Source organism: Triplophysa dalaica, chromosome 5, assembly GCF_015846415.1.
Source record: "Triplophysa dalaica isolate WHDGS20190420 chromosome 5, ASM1584641v1, whole genome shotgun sequence".
In the NCBI taxonomy this organism is placed as follows: domain Eukaryota; kingdom Metazoa; phylum Chordata; class Actinopteri; order Cypriniformes; family Nemacheilidae; genus Triplophysa; species Triplophysa dalaica.
In genome coordinates, this window is record NC_079546.1 from 1,497,363 (window position 1) to 1,510,899 (window position 13,537).

The following is a 13,537-nucleotide window of genomic DNA, read 5'->3' on the forward strand; positions in this document are numbered from 1 at the left end:
TTTTTTTGAATAAACAATTTGTTGCATTGGTCCTGTATTTGGTCGCATTAAAACAAACCGTATGGCACATGTACTTCTATCATCTAGCGGTTAAGCCTGGTATCGGAGTCTAAATTCAAAATATTGGAGAGAAGTTAACGTTAATTAACGTAATTTATATTTTAAAGATCAAACCGTCTATACGACCTATGACCCCTAGACTAGCAGGGCATTCAAGTCAAACTAGGAAAAGTTGCAGCAAAGGCAAAAGTTTCGTGACAGCACGCGTGTGGCAGCAGTTCTCTCTCCCTGGGCATCTAGGGTCACTAATAAGGAGATGTTTATGCAGAGAGTGTCAGAATCTTGCTGTCTTTTTCTCCCCTTCTCTTCTCTTCTCTGTTTTCAATTATTTAAAATTTTTGAGGAGGAGAGACGAAGAAAAAAAAAGGAAGAAATAAGTAGTCAAGCTTTTGGACGTTTCTCGATGCCTTACTGCACTTTTCTCAGAAACATCATGCATATTTAAAGTTAATAAAGCCTATTCCTTACCTTTTATCCAGACTTCTTAATGTCGCATACGAGAGAGCGGGGAGGAACATCAGAGCGCTACTCCGAGGCATCGGCTGTGTCCTCGGGTTCAGCTCTAGTGTGACGGGCCAGACCTCGTCTCTGTGGAAACCGTACGACACCATTATTGCACTAATGACATGAAAACATCATCAAATAACACAGAGCATATGAATCTAGAGATGCTTTTTGGCTCTGAATGGACTGGGCAGCAAACAGTTTTTAAGTGCCCATATATTTTGGGTTTGTTGTGGTTTCCTAAAAGTAATTATTAAAAAGCAGAGCAACCAAGGAAAACACATTAACGGTAAAAAAAATGTTGACGTCCAAACATCAAATCATCGTTGCTGTTCTTCTGAAACCTCAGATGACCAAATTCATTGTTTTTCAGGAACTGAAAAAAACAACTTTTTAAAAGAACAAACACTCTTTTCAAAGTTAACAAGCACTCTTTAATTCTTTTTATTGGTTAGATATTTGAAAACCCAGAGACAAACAAAGGCTGACTAATATAAATTATGGCAAAAGTTAAGAGGTATGAGGCTTCAGCAGAAAACAAACATGCAAGAAAAAGAGGATAAATCACGTAGCAACAAATATTTGTGTACGCAAAAATTCAAAATAAGTAAATTAATTTCTAATCATTTAGAAATCAATTTCTAAAACTCAGATTTAATTTTATTGAACATATCAAGTCCAGATTTGGTTTAACTGCAGACTTCATAGTTTTAGTTTTTCCTACCGGAGTCTCACGGTCCAACGGCATAGTTTCTATGAATGAATTGTCTTTGACCCTTCGGTGTAAGCTGGCTGCGATACACACAAGGCAAACGCGTTCGCTGAACAAAAGGCAGAGGTGGATTTGGTAAGGAGTCTGACTGTGATGGTCATAAATCAGGGCAGACGCAGCAGGATTCCGACAGACCGCTACGGCTTTATCTGCAGAGCGGCTTTCATCCTCCCCGGCCCCTGTTTATGCATATCCACTGGATAGCCCACCTCCACGGCATCCAAATCTCGGGCTCAAGGCCTCTCCAAACCTGCAGCCTTCCCAGAGATCCCCGACTTGCCCCGCTTAATTGATTCTGCTGGGGTGTCAAAAACGCAGAAACAGAAGAAATACATACTTCATCAGTTATTTAGACAGCCTTTGATATGAGTGATATTTAAAAAGATTTAATCTCACGAGAGGCTTTAAATTTTCATGAGAAACTATTTGAAAAAAAGTTTTAATTTCTTTTTAGACACTAACAGTTTGAATCAGGAGAGCTTGTAGCAAAAAACGTACAACTCAACATTAAACAGTCACACAAATATGAGAATGGGAAACTGTTTTATGTAAAGTGGTATCGGTTCGATGGGGGCTAGAGAGAAGAGTTTGAGAAAAGAGAGCTCGATGACCTCAACGGTTTCATTAACAGAGTTATATTTTCAAATTAAAAACCTTATTGTTTATCAGTTCTATCAGTTGCTTAGCTCTTGAACTCAATCGATGATTAAGGTCTGATCACAGGGCACAGATTTCTACATGATCAGATGGCAGTCTGGTAACACTCCTGTAATCGCCAGCGCATCTCTAAAATGAAAGCGATGGAGAAAGGAGGATGCGCGGGGACGGTTGCGCGACATGCAGGCAGAGCCGAGGAGAACGAGCATCAGCCCCCAGCATATTCATAAATCAGCTCCTTCAGAAGCTGTCAGACACTCCATAATGAGGGTTATTATTCAGCTCGGGTGTCAAAGTTACTATCAAAGGACCGTCTCTGCAAGGCCCTCTCACTCTGCACCTTGTTAAATAAACAGCGGCGTACACAAAATGGCAAACAAGACGCGGGTCAACCTGATACAGAGCGGGGTCACGCGGCCCTCTGGAGTAATTTACCCTGCGGGAACAGGCGGCTGGGGAGATGGATGATGTCCGCCCTTTCGGAAAGATTAATGGAAAGAGGACAACAAAAAAGAAGTGAGATGTTGGAAAAGGATGGAGAATGCGAGGAGATGGTGCCAAAGATTTCAAGTTTGTGTTCTTTAAAAATTCTAAGTGCCCAAACAGAAATATTAGCGCAAGTTAACTGGTTCTTGTTTGTATTCCAGCTGGGAGAGCAACCCAAACCAGACTGGGTTTTACCAATTTCTAGAAAATGGTTTTGATAAAACGATCCATTAACCTTACAACTGAAACCTCATATCAAAAAAGACCGCCCTCCTATGTGCCGCATATTCAGTCATATAAAATAAGTTAAATGAATAATGACGAAGCTATCAAAATTGCAAGGCACCTACAACCGACAGCGAAATTCCCCACGTCGCTTGACCCGTCATTGATAACAGTCTAATATTAAGCCACTCCGACTATATGCTTTAAAAAATTCATCCTCTTTATTACTTGGCTAATATCAGACAGTGGCCGCAGAGCTGAGGGTAGTATTAATTTTGAATACTTGAAGGGGGCAGAGGAGACGAGAGGGCGAGAACTGAGCTGTATGGCAAATGAAAGCACTAATCTCTGTTTAACATGAACAAGGGCTCCACACATCCAGAGAAGCTCAGACAGACCCGCCACAAGATTACAACTCTCTGTGTTATGCCTGCACAGAAATACTTATGAAGAAATATTAAATATGAGCTGCTTATTTCATTGCATTTTCATGAACAGTAATCTATGGGGTTACTTGCAATAAAAATGTTTACCTTTTTATTCCAAAATGGTTTTGATTGTTGCACATATATGTGAAGAGTGTGAAAAGTTATGTTTTTATTGTGTTTGTGATGTGTATTTTTTGAGTTATTAATACTTAATCAAAACAACTTAATTGCAATCTAATTTATATTAACTTGGAACCAAAAACATGATTTTGGAAAATATGTTTTTGCACACTTCATGAATCCCTCCCATTTCTTTTTTTCAACAGTACATTTATAAAAATATTTTCATGTTCAGTCTGCCAGAAACAGGATTATTACAAAGCAGCATAGTTTCTTAACACTTCTGCACTTTACAATGAAGTTGTATTTATTACCTTTAGTTAAAGCATGAGGTAACATAAACGAACAAAGAACAATACTTCCAAAGCATTTATTCATCTTAGCTCATGTTAATTTTAGTATTTACTAATGCATTTTTAAAATCATAAATTATATCTGTGAACATTCGTTAATGCACAGGAAACTAACATAAAAATTGTACTGGCATTAACAAAGATTAAAAATGCTGAAAAACTTCATTGGTCATTATCATTTCATTTTAGTTTAATAATTTTAACAAATACAACTTTATTTTAACGTATTATTCGTTAAATCCATGTTTAAATAGTTAAATGTACTGAAACGCGATTCATTTTTCTCCAATTTGTTTGAAAGTAAAATAGTCATATTAAAAATAAATAAAAGAACTTGCCATCTCAAAACAGAAAAAGAACTCTAATGCTAAAACCAAACCGCTCTTTCTACATTTCAAGAGGTTTTATAACGTTTAGATGGATTCTTGGGTGGTAAAATCAATTAACTCTCACATGGAGTAAATGAGAGGAAAGCACTGATAGTTGCGGGCAATTTCTCAAATTGTCATAATTACCAGAGCCAGAAGGGTCACCATCACAGAGTCCATTTAAAGGACAAAAAAGATCTCCCCGAGAGGAGGAGGAAGGGCATCTCTCTTCGGTTTAAAGAGAGCAACTCCAAACAGCGAGTCGTCGTCATTGATTTTCATCTCACCTTCCTGAAGGCAACAGATTCATCTTTTACATCTGTGAGTTTTAGACATACCTTCACGCTGTGCGAAGGCACCCTAGAAAAATCACCACTGCGACCGATACCAATTAATGATATTGTCATTTCATAGTAGGGCACCGCATGTTTGCCAAAGCGTCTATGAGCATCTCTGGGACTGTAATTTGGGCCATCTGTTCTGGTAGAGAGCCGAGATATGTGATGCGTTTAAGCTCAATAATGTGTCATATGACTGGTGGCACCGTGTCGGGCCGACATGAAGAGAACATATGTTGTCTTGAAGCCCGCGGGCTGACGTTGAAGATGAGAAAAGACAGTACTTCAAGGCAAATTCCGTCCCTGAAGAAAGACTGCCACAACCTATATGGTTCAGTGTATTGACAAATCTCCTGTGGATGATATAGACAGAGGTTTACGGCACTCACTTTCAGTCCCCGTCGCTCTGATGGGAAGGACTCAAGTCTTCAAAACCCGACACGGTCTTAGTGTAGCTTGGGGGAAAAAAATCATGTGATGACTGGTCCGCTGTGCCTTGCAAGATGTCAAAGGTGGAGATGCCGTAGCATTCTTAATGGAAATATGCGCATCTACACATCTACATTTGATCCGGTTTAACATTGGGTGCTTGTTTACGAAGCAAGAGATGCTGAGGTTTAATTGCAGCGTTGAGGCGAGACCCGTACGCGTTCTCAATTCGACAAGCGTTTGGCCCAAAGATGGATGATACGCAGATAGACTTCTGCCATTGGAGACTTCTGAAACAAACCACAACCTCAAGTGATGAATGACGACTCAGAAGCTCCGTTCCCCACTGGAAACCATCCCGTACAAAGGCAGAAAAGATGACAGCCCAGAAGAGAAGACGTCTTGGCTTCCCAACCCCTCATCCAGGGTAAACAGGATCAGCTTGTAGACGTTCCACTGATGATACCTACCCTCGATAGCGGCAGAAGTCGCCAGCGTTGTTTTTTCGCCATCGGTGTCAAAACATCTCAACGGACAGGCAAGAGGGAAAAGGAACGGAGTGGCTTTTAGGGGATGTGGGATGAAAGAAGAAAAATAACAAGTGGCACGTCTGCAAATTAGCTTTGACTGCTCAACAAGGAGCGCGTGTTGACAGGGGAGAGAACTGATCTGATTTGCTGACACCGGCAAAGGAAAAGAGAGACAAAACAAATCTAATCATCCCTTCCCATCAAGAGGAAATCGCTGCCTTCTTCTTTCCACTAAGACCCCCCTGGCTTAAATCAATTTCTAACAAACTTGATTCCGAGGCGGTAACGGGGAGAATCAACAGTAGCTTTCAATTTAATTCAGTGGCGCGCTCTGGGAGCGAGCGACTTTCATCCATCACCATCATGAGCCGCGCTAACTCTAAACACGCATACACAAAAGCCCGGCGGAGGAAAACTCCTGTAAATAAATTTCAAGCACTCAGTCGAGTTACACGCAGGGTGAAGCAACTTTTACAACTGGGGGCGTGTCACTTGAAGATTTAGCAAAACTTAAACGTACTGGCAGATAACGAAGCTTTAATTTGCTGTGAAAACAAAGAGTAAAAAACTACGTTACTACGGCTAACTCTAAAAGTGACATATTGAACAAAATCATAAATGGACGACAACAACAACAAGAGAGGCCAGAAACGCGCTACATTCAAGTGTGTAAACAACATGCGTACCTACTCGCACGCCTTTAGCAGTCAACACAGCTAAGATACCCTAAAGATGCCTTCAAATGTCTGTCGGAGTGTTATTATTCAGCTAGCTAGTTAAAAACATGCCGACGGTGTCAAACCTCAACAATCTTGCTCGGCAAGATATCTACGAACCGTTCATCCGCCATGACACCGGTTTACCTGAAAGATCAAAATGGTGTCAGAAGCAGATGGTGAAAAGCTACGTTAGACATAAAAGCTAGGTTACGCATGAAAAGCTACGTTACGCATACTTGCGTTGCGAATTGCGCTCTGGCACATTTCAGAACACAGCACACATGAAATCGAGCTTGCGCAGCTTTTAGCGTCTGCGTTATGGAGTGCGTTCGAGGCCTAAGACAGGCAGCTTGCACAGGTGAACTTGCCTCGGTTGAAAATGATGATTTGCAGGAAGAAGCAAAGACCCTTCTGAATCGTTCCCATTCCTACTTCACTCTGGCCACATCCACCCCCCGCCGCCACTTCCCGTCATTAAGCCTCTCACTGCCTGTCCTTACAATAATCCCAGCAGTTTTTGTCAATCTGCTAATAATTCAATTTAGCAGTCCCGGCGCAGAGCCCCGCCATTAGTTTTGAGGACGTGATTTAAGATTGATGACTTGTGCCCCTTGGGAGTCCGTTTCATGAGGTGCTGGGGGGTGGCGCCATCGGCCAAGGTGCGGAGGGAGAACAGGCATGGGAGTGGAGCGAATTAAACTTTGGAATTGATTTTCTTAAAATTCGAGTTGACTAATGTGACAAGTCGCAGCTGCGAACGGCGGAGCGCCGGGTTAAAAAACCCGCGGCCTGTCTCCTCCAGGCTTCTCACAGTGACACGGCAGCACGCGGGAGAGCGATTGTGTGTTACGGGCCCCACACACACACGCATGCAAACATATGCTGGCGCTCAGCCGTCAACCTGCTGTCACAGACACAAATTACAGGCAGGAGAGAGAGAGAGACAGAGGAGGTAAAGGAAGAGAGACAGACCTCACATCACCACAGCTTCAGACTCGCAAGTACTGCACAGTGCTGACAAGGAATGGGTCACTGCTGTGACATTGTTGAATAATTCACGAAAAGAAAGAAGGAGAGAGAGCGTGGGGAAGAGAGATGGAGTAGATAAGTCAATGAAAAAGTATAGAACATGTTGGGATGGATACTCTCGGCTTGTCGTAACACTCTGCTGTGCCATCAAAAGCAACATATTGCAGAGTCTACAAGTTACATCACTGCAATACACGACTTCTGGTCTGGTAGGGCACATCTGCATCCATCTAGTCGTCTGAGCGTCTACATCGCGTCAATTTAATCTTCGCAGATAATTCTGAATCAAAAGTTAACACAAAATCTAAAGGTTAAATACACTTAAGACCTATGAGCTTTGAACAACTTTTCTTTATGGCTAATGTCACAAATCCACTTCAGTCACTCCACGGTTTAACGCCCACTTTTTAATGATCCAACCTTGAATATTTCACTGAAAGTATCCTGGATCGCCAGAAGATCCATCAGTTCACATCCAAGTCAAGCAAATGTGCTGGGAAGCTGTTCAGTGTTAAACTGCGGTCTAGAGACTACAGCCGAAACGTGGCACATTTCCTCTTCACATTACCACCCACTAAACAGACTGAATTATTTTCTTCATTAACAGCAGCGTGCTTCTAATTCCCCGACCGGCGCGAGTCACAAAGCGGTTCCGCTCGATTCCGTGGCGCGATCCAGAAACGACTTCGAGAAACGGTAAGCAAACAGAACCGGGCGACGCGTCCCCTGATGAGCGAACGCTGGAATTGGTTTCACGCTCGAACGCGGCCTTTAAGACAAAGTACCTCCGGAGATAATTATAGTGTCAAGCATCCGCCAGGCCGGCCGCTGACGATTGGCCAATATTTAGCTTTAATTAAATCAAAGCAGAAATGTAATTTCTCCTGAGTGATCTTTAAACAGAGTGTCGGCTTTAGAAAAACACAACATGAGTCTTAACACTTCTCCGGTGACGCTCTTTGTCTGCAAATGATGAAGTTTAGCCAGGATGGAATAATGAACTTTTGGAGGTGTTGATTCACATGAGCAGCAGATATTAAGTGTGTTAGTATTAGATTCAACATCAGTACATAGGCACACGCTAGCCCTCTGCCTTATGCAGAATTGTGAAGTATTTAAAAAACAAGGGAGATCATAAAAACTGTGTTTTCAAACCCCAAAGCAGCTTAAGGTATTCCATAAGGCTTTACTTTTTAATATTGTGTGTTCCCTCATCGAGCACTTTGTGAAAGTTGAAGTGGCAATGTTGGATCTTAACATCATTATGAAGGCATGCTGGGAAACCAAAGAACATCCAGGACCTAAAAGGACACAAACTGTCAAAGAACCGTTCAGAACCAAAGGGGGTAAAGTGAAGTCAGCAAAAATCCTATAATATTGTTTATACAAAGACAATTTTTAGGCTAGTTTTTTTTTTCGAAGATTCTGCGAGGTGTACATGGACTTACGTAGAAGTGTATTTGTGCTGTTACAAATATCGTGATTTGTGAGAAGTATCCTAAAATCGACATCCTCCACAAAACACTCTCCAGAGACATGACAAATATTTAAAACCCATTTCATTTGGTGCCTGATCTTCGAGACGTATTATTGATTTCATTTGCTGGCATCCCACAGAAAGGGCCATACTCTTCCCTGCCTGATGTTCGGGAATATGGGAATGTTTGGCTATAATCATAGTGCGGACTATTGATCTTGCTATTTTAATATGTTGTGTGAGCAGCTCTGTTTGACTGCCTTTTTTTCATTAGCCAAAGGCTCTCTGCCTGTGCTGTGTCTTCAAGCCGGGGAATTAAAACTGCCTTTCTCTCTGTTTGGACTGTCGGCTAGGCAGGCAGGCGAGAAAGGTCAATACAAAATTAATATGGGCATTAATATTCTTAATGCAAACCCGACGCGCAAAGTCTTAGTTTTGACTGAGGTCCGCACAAAGTTAGATATGATTCTCCCGAGGTGGCCCCGGGCACTGAACACCTGCCGGCGTGGGGCGCGCATTAATTGCCACTGTCTTGTGCACATCATAAACTCACGGCTGATGCTGATCAGAGCGGTTCAACGTCGACTGTGAATCTCCTTCGTTTTAATTGATTGTAAAACAGCGGGGAAAAAAGTGCTTCAGCAGCCAAAACATTCGGAGGTTGCTTCTGTGTTAAGAGATTTAATTACATTTATGATACGAGGTGGGATTTGACTATGCAAATGCCTTTAAACTGAAGTGTGTTGAATGTAAACAGGCGGGCTGATCGGCACCCGGGAAGAGGGACGAAACGAGACCCTACACAAATGCCAAAGCTGTACTATAGAGCCAAAATCCCACGCATGCTTGTACATATAATGGACTAGAAAATTACACATTTAACATCATGTGTGCATCGTAATGACAGATAGACAAAAAAAAAATACTGCTCGACACAAAAACATTTACCTCGACTTTTCTTTTGTAATCCTCACATATCGCGTTTCATCTCACGCATGCTCTTCGCTGAAAACTTTGTAGTTTCCTTAGAAACCAAGTACACTAACTTCTAGAAACAAAAAACATTTTAATGGGGCAAAACTTTAAAAAAGGACAGAAAAATGTAAGACCACAAATAAAATGTATAGCTCAAGTGTGTACACGGAAACAACTTGACACGACAAAAGAATAAATTGTAATTTAAAATGTTGTCCAAACTGGATACGGTGTGACGCAAAAACTCATTAAAGACAAGCCGTTTGTTGTGTCGTCATGCGGCCGGTGTAAACACAATGTAACATAGCATGCATTTGGATAGAAAAAGAAAGCAAAAAAACATCACACGGCCATCCTCTTCATCAACATGACGACACAATAAACCTATCAATAACTTTGTTCTATGCTTTCTATACTCGTATATTTAAAAAACTGAGTCCAGTTTTTGACGTATTTGTTCATTCTGCTCTTTTACTGATGTTATTGGTTCCTCTTTTCGCTTCGAGTGTTCGCTACATGACTAAATGTTTATCAAAAAGAAAAGTGTCAATCGACCACCTAACCATCGCCCTATCAGATGTGAAGAAAAGAAAACATGTAGTGCTTTTGAATGGCAGCTTTGCACTTTACTAAATAACAAAATAAATAAAGTTCTCACTCAAAACTCCATTCCAAGCACTTAAGTCTCAGTAGTTAGTCTGATGCCATGAGGAGTTACAAGAGAACACAGTTAATGGGCTTTCATACGTGTTGTGTTCGGCCGGTGGTAAACCGATTGCTTGGCTGGAGAATTCCCATCTGTGTTCAGTAGATGTACCTGCTGTTATTTATGAGGGCTCTTGTTTAGGCGTGCACACAGATGCTGGTAATTAATCCAGCCAGCAATTAGATATTGTTCCAATTCACAGTCGTGTGTAATTAACTTCTGTCCTCCTCTCAGAGCCAACTGCCACCTCTTCACGTTAGATTTTTAATCTCTAACCTAAGAAAAAGAGTAGGAGTCATTTCATGTTTTTTGTGTGTTTTTGATCACCTTGCTTAGAACACAGATTAGTTCATGGATCGTTTCGACGGCATTTTATGCGGATCAGATCATGCTTACAAGTGAAGTTTGTATCGCAGCATCTTTAGACATCATAATGCTGGTAGAGATGAGGTGAACTTCCAAACTTACGATGGCCAAATATCTGAAATATACATACAAGTTATACATTTTTATTCATGTTAAAATGCCTTCTTTAACCTCTCCTTTCTTTTCCCATCGTCTATGTTCTTTATTAATGCATTATTACCAAATAATGTATGTTTATGAGTATCGAGCCCGTGATCTTGGTAACCCATAACCTAGCGCCACGGTTCACCAATTGAGCTTCAGGAAAGCTATGTGGTATAAAAATGATACATATTGATTTCGAAGTATAATAGAGGTAAGATACGAGAGAGAGCCTGAGATTATCTGTCTCTATGCTAAGTCTTCTGGGCACAACTTTAGCCTTTGAGTAACTCTATGGCTGCCCTCCATAAGACCTCCCTTTGCTTAGCGTTTATGGGTGTGGTTAAGGGCTTTCCTGAGTACAGACCCGTGAAGTAAAGCTCAATTTATGTTGCTCACGAGCACATCTCGGGCTTTGAGCGGACCACCCCTCTCCCCGGCTCCGCTGGGCCGTTCCGGCATATCTTTCAGCGGGGAGACGCATCACGGGCTTCGCCTTGACCTTCTTCCCATTTCCAGCCGTCAATCTGAGTGCGGGCTGACTTTTTCCACCTTAGATAGGCACATCTTTTTATTCTAAATCCGCTCTCATTACGGCTGCTCTCAGGCGGTCAGCGAGAGGATTTCGGCTGAAAAGTTGGGAAGGTAATTGAGCGGATCCTCCAAGCGGAGAGAAGGCTGCCTGCCCGGCTCCTATTTGCCTAGATTCAGGATGTAGTGACCATGGCCGGGCTGTCGGCTGGACTTCGTCTGAGCGCTCACGTCTGGGCATCGGGTCGGCCTCTCATTATCAGCCGGCAGAACTGTCAGAAATGGAAGAAAAACAAGGTTGTAATGTAATCTGGTCACTGGACTTTTTCCGCCTCTCTCTGCCCTTCTGCTCTTTCTAGTCATGTCTGATTGACTCGCGCAGAGAGTCGGACGGGCGGATTGCATAATATGATATTGATCTTCACCCGCGGGCGATTTCCACCCAACGCCATTAGCGCCGATTACCACGTAGACAAGACAAACAATCTGAAATTAGGCAGGAAATAAAAGGAGCAATAAATTAATTCGCCTCGCAAACCTCAGAACATCTGTTAACTAGTTAGGCTTGGTTAATAAGCAAAATAATTAGGCTTCCATCTTGTTTGATTCCCTTTGCTTCTCTCTCTGTATTCATATCTGGAGAGCAAGGAGCGTCGCGCTACCCTCAGGCAGAGGAAGCAATAATATGAGCCCAGGAGAGTCATTCGCAGGCGGGGAGAGAGATGTCTACCAGAGGAGGTTCCCCGGATATCCACCTGGGCCTCTGGGAGGCTAAACGGCGCACATATCGCTTATTAAACCATCTGCCTCGTGCTAATTAGATTATCGCAGATAAAGAGAAGGAGTTTTCTTTGTACGTTTTAATGAGATAATGTGTCAGCTGATTGCGCGGGGAAGATGGATGTAATTCGGGCGGCGGGCGCTGGATTTCAGGTAAAGGTATGCCCAGGAACAGATGCAGCTTTGAGGGGGATTAATTGTGTGTCTCTAAAAAAACATATTGCCTACATAAGGGGAACGAAAATAAAAACAGCACCTTACTATTAGAAAAGAGCAAAGATGCTAAAAAGTGCTTTAATAGTTCAGGTGGAGTTGAAATGGCCAATATCAGCCACTTTAATGTCCCCGGGGTTGCTTTCTATTCAAACTATTTATACTTTCTCCATTAAATGTTCCGATGACATTAAAAAAAAACTGTAAATGTTCTCTCACGCAAGGACGCTCAAGAAGGCCTGTATTGATTCAACACCGTGCACTGTTAACAGAATCGACACCTGGCCTAACAAGCACCTGCTTTCCCTTTTTGGAATACGTTGATAAATTTCAGCTTTGGTGGTGGGAGGATGAGCGCTGTGCTAACTAATGAAGAAGAGGCTATCGATTAGGTCCGTCACAAGAGAAGGACATTAAAGTACACATTCAATAAGGAACTTCATATCCCGTCCGGCTAGTGTAAAGGTTAAGTGCTAAGGAATATTAGCAGGATCAATACGCGACTGCAACTTCAGATATAGTGTGCGGCCTTCTAACCCGTCCAGCTGATGACCTGTCGACTCCAGCTCTTCACCCGAGGAAAAAACTAGAAAGCCTCTCCTTATAACAACACGCGTCATCTCGCAAACTCGCCGGTTTCATGCTCGCCGGTGGTTAGCGGCATCCCGTAATGAAGCTATAGCTGTCATCAGCGGTGTAAACTGGAGCTTATTAAAATTTAATAACCGTCACTTTGTCTCTGTTCACTATAAATAACAAACTCAATTTCCCCCGTTATGGCAAGAGAGGCTCTTTAAGCAAGACAAATGAATGGTTTGCAGCACAGACTAACAACATTAACTGGCTAATTAAACTACAATAGAGGATGCCGCTGCTTCTTGCCATAATTATGCCATGTAGTTTAATGAAAAGGTTAACTGTGCATGAGGAATACGATGTCTTTGTCTCTGTGCCAGACCAGTCGGAGAAAAACATTTTCTTGATTTGCTCACTAAACAAGGCAAATTCAATTTGTAGCTCTCTGTTTTCTCTTTGTGTTTTCAACATAGAATCGGCGTCACTTTTAATGAGGTGTACTTTATACTCCTTAATGAGCCATTTCTATATTTTCAGGTGTAATGTGTCCAGATGGTAATGTTTATGTTGGAATTGTGATCACAAAGCTTGGGTTAAACAGAAGTCGTGGTCTCTGTTCCATCCGATCCTCTTCACCTTTTTTCCTCATCAATAGAAAGGACCTAAAAATATAAAAAAAGAACAAGAATTGTAATTCGTAACTGCCACGTATGCTTGGATACAAACTCTTGTGGAATAGGACCAATATAAAATT

The 13,537-nt window shown here is 42.0% G+C and overlaps 1 long non-coding RNA gene across 1 annotated transcript; it reads right to left on the reverse strand.

Annotated features, from left to right (window-relative positions):
• Positions 1-1,312: 1,312 nt before the first annotated feature.
• LOC130421122 (uncharacterized) lies at positions 1,313-12,727 on the reverse strand. The gene is made up of 4 exons (XR_008906764.1): positions 11,083-12,727; positions 10,573-10,657; positions 10,288-10,452; positions 1,313-1,634 (listed from the first exon to the last, which is right to left on the reverse strand). It is a non-coding gene; the product is annotated as an uncharacterized LOC130421122 (long non-coding RNA).
• Between the last annotated feature and the right edge of the window lie 810 nt (positions 12,728-13,537).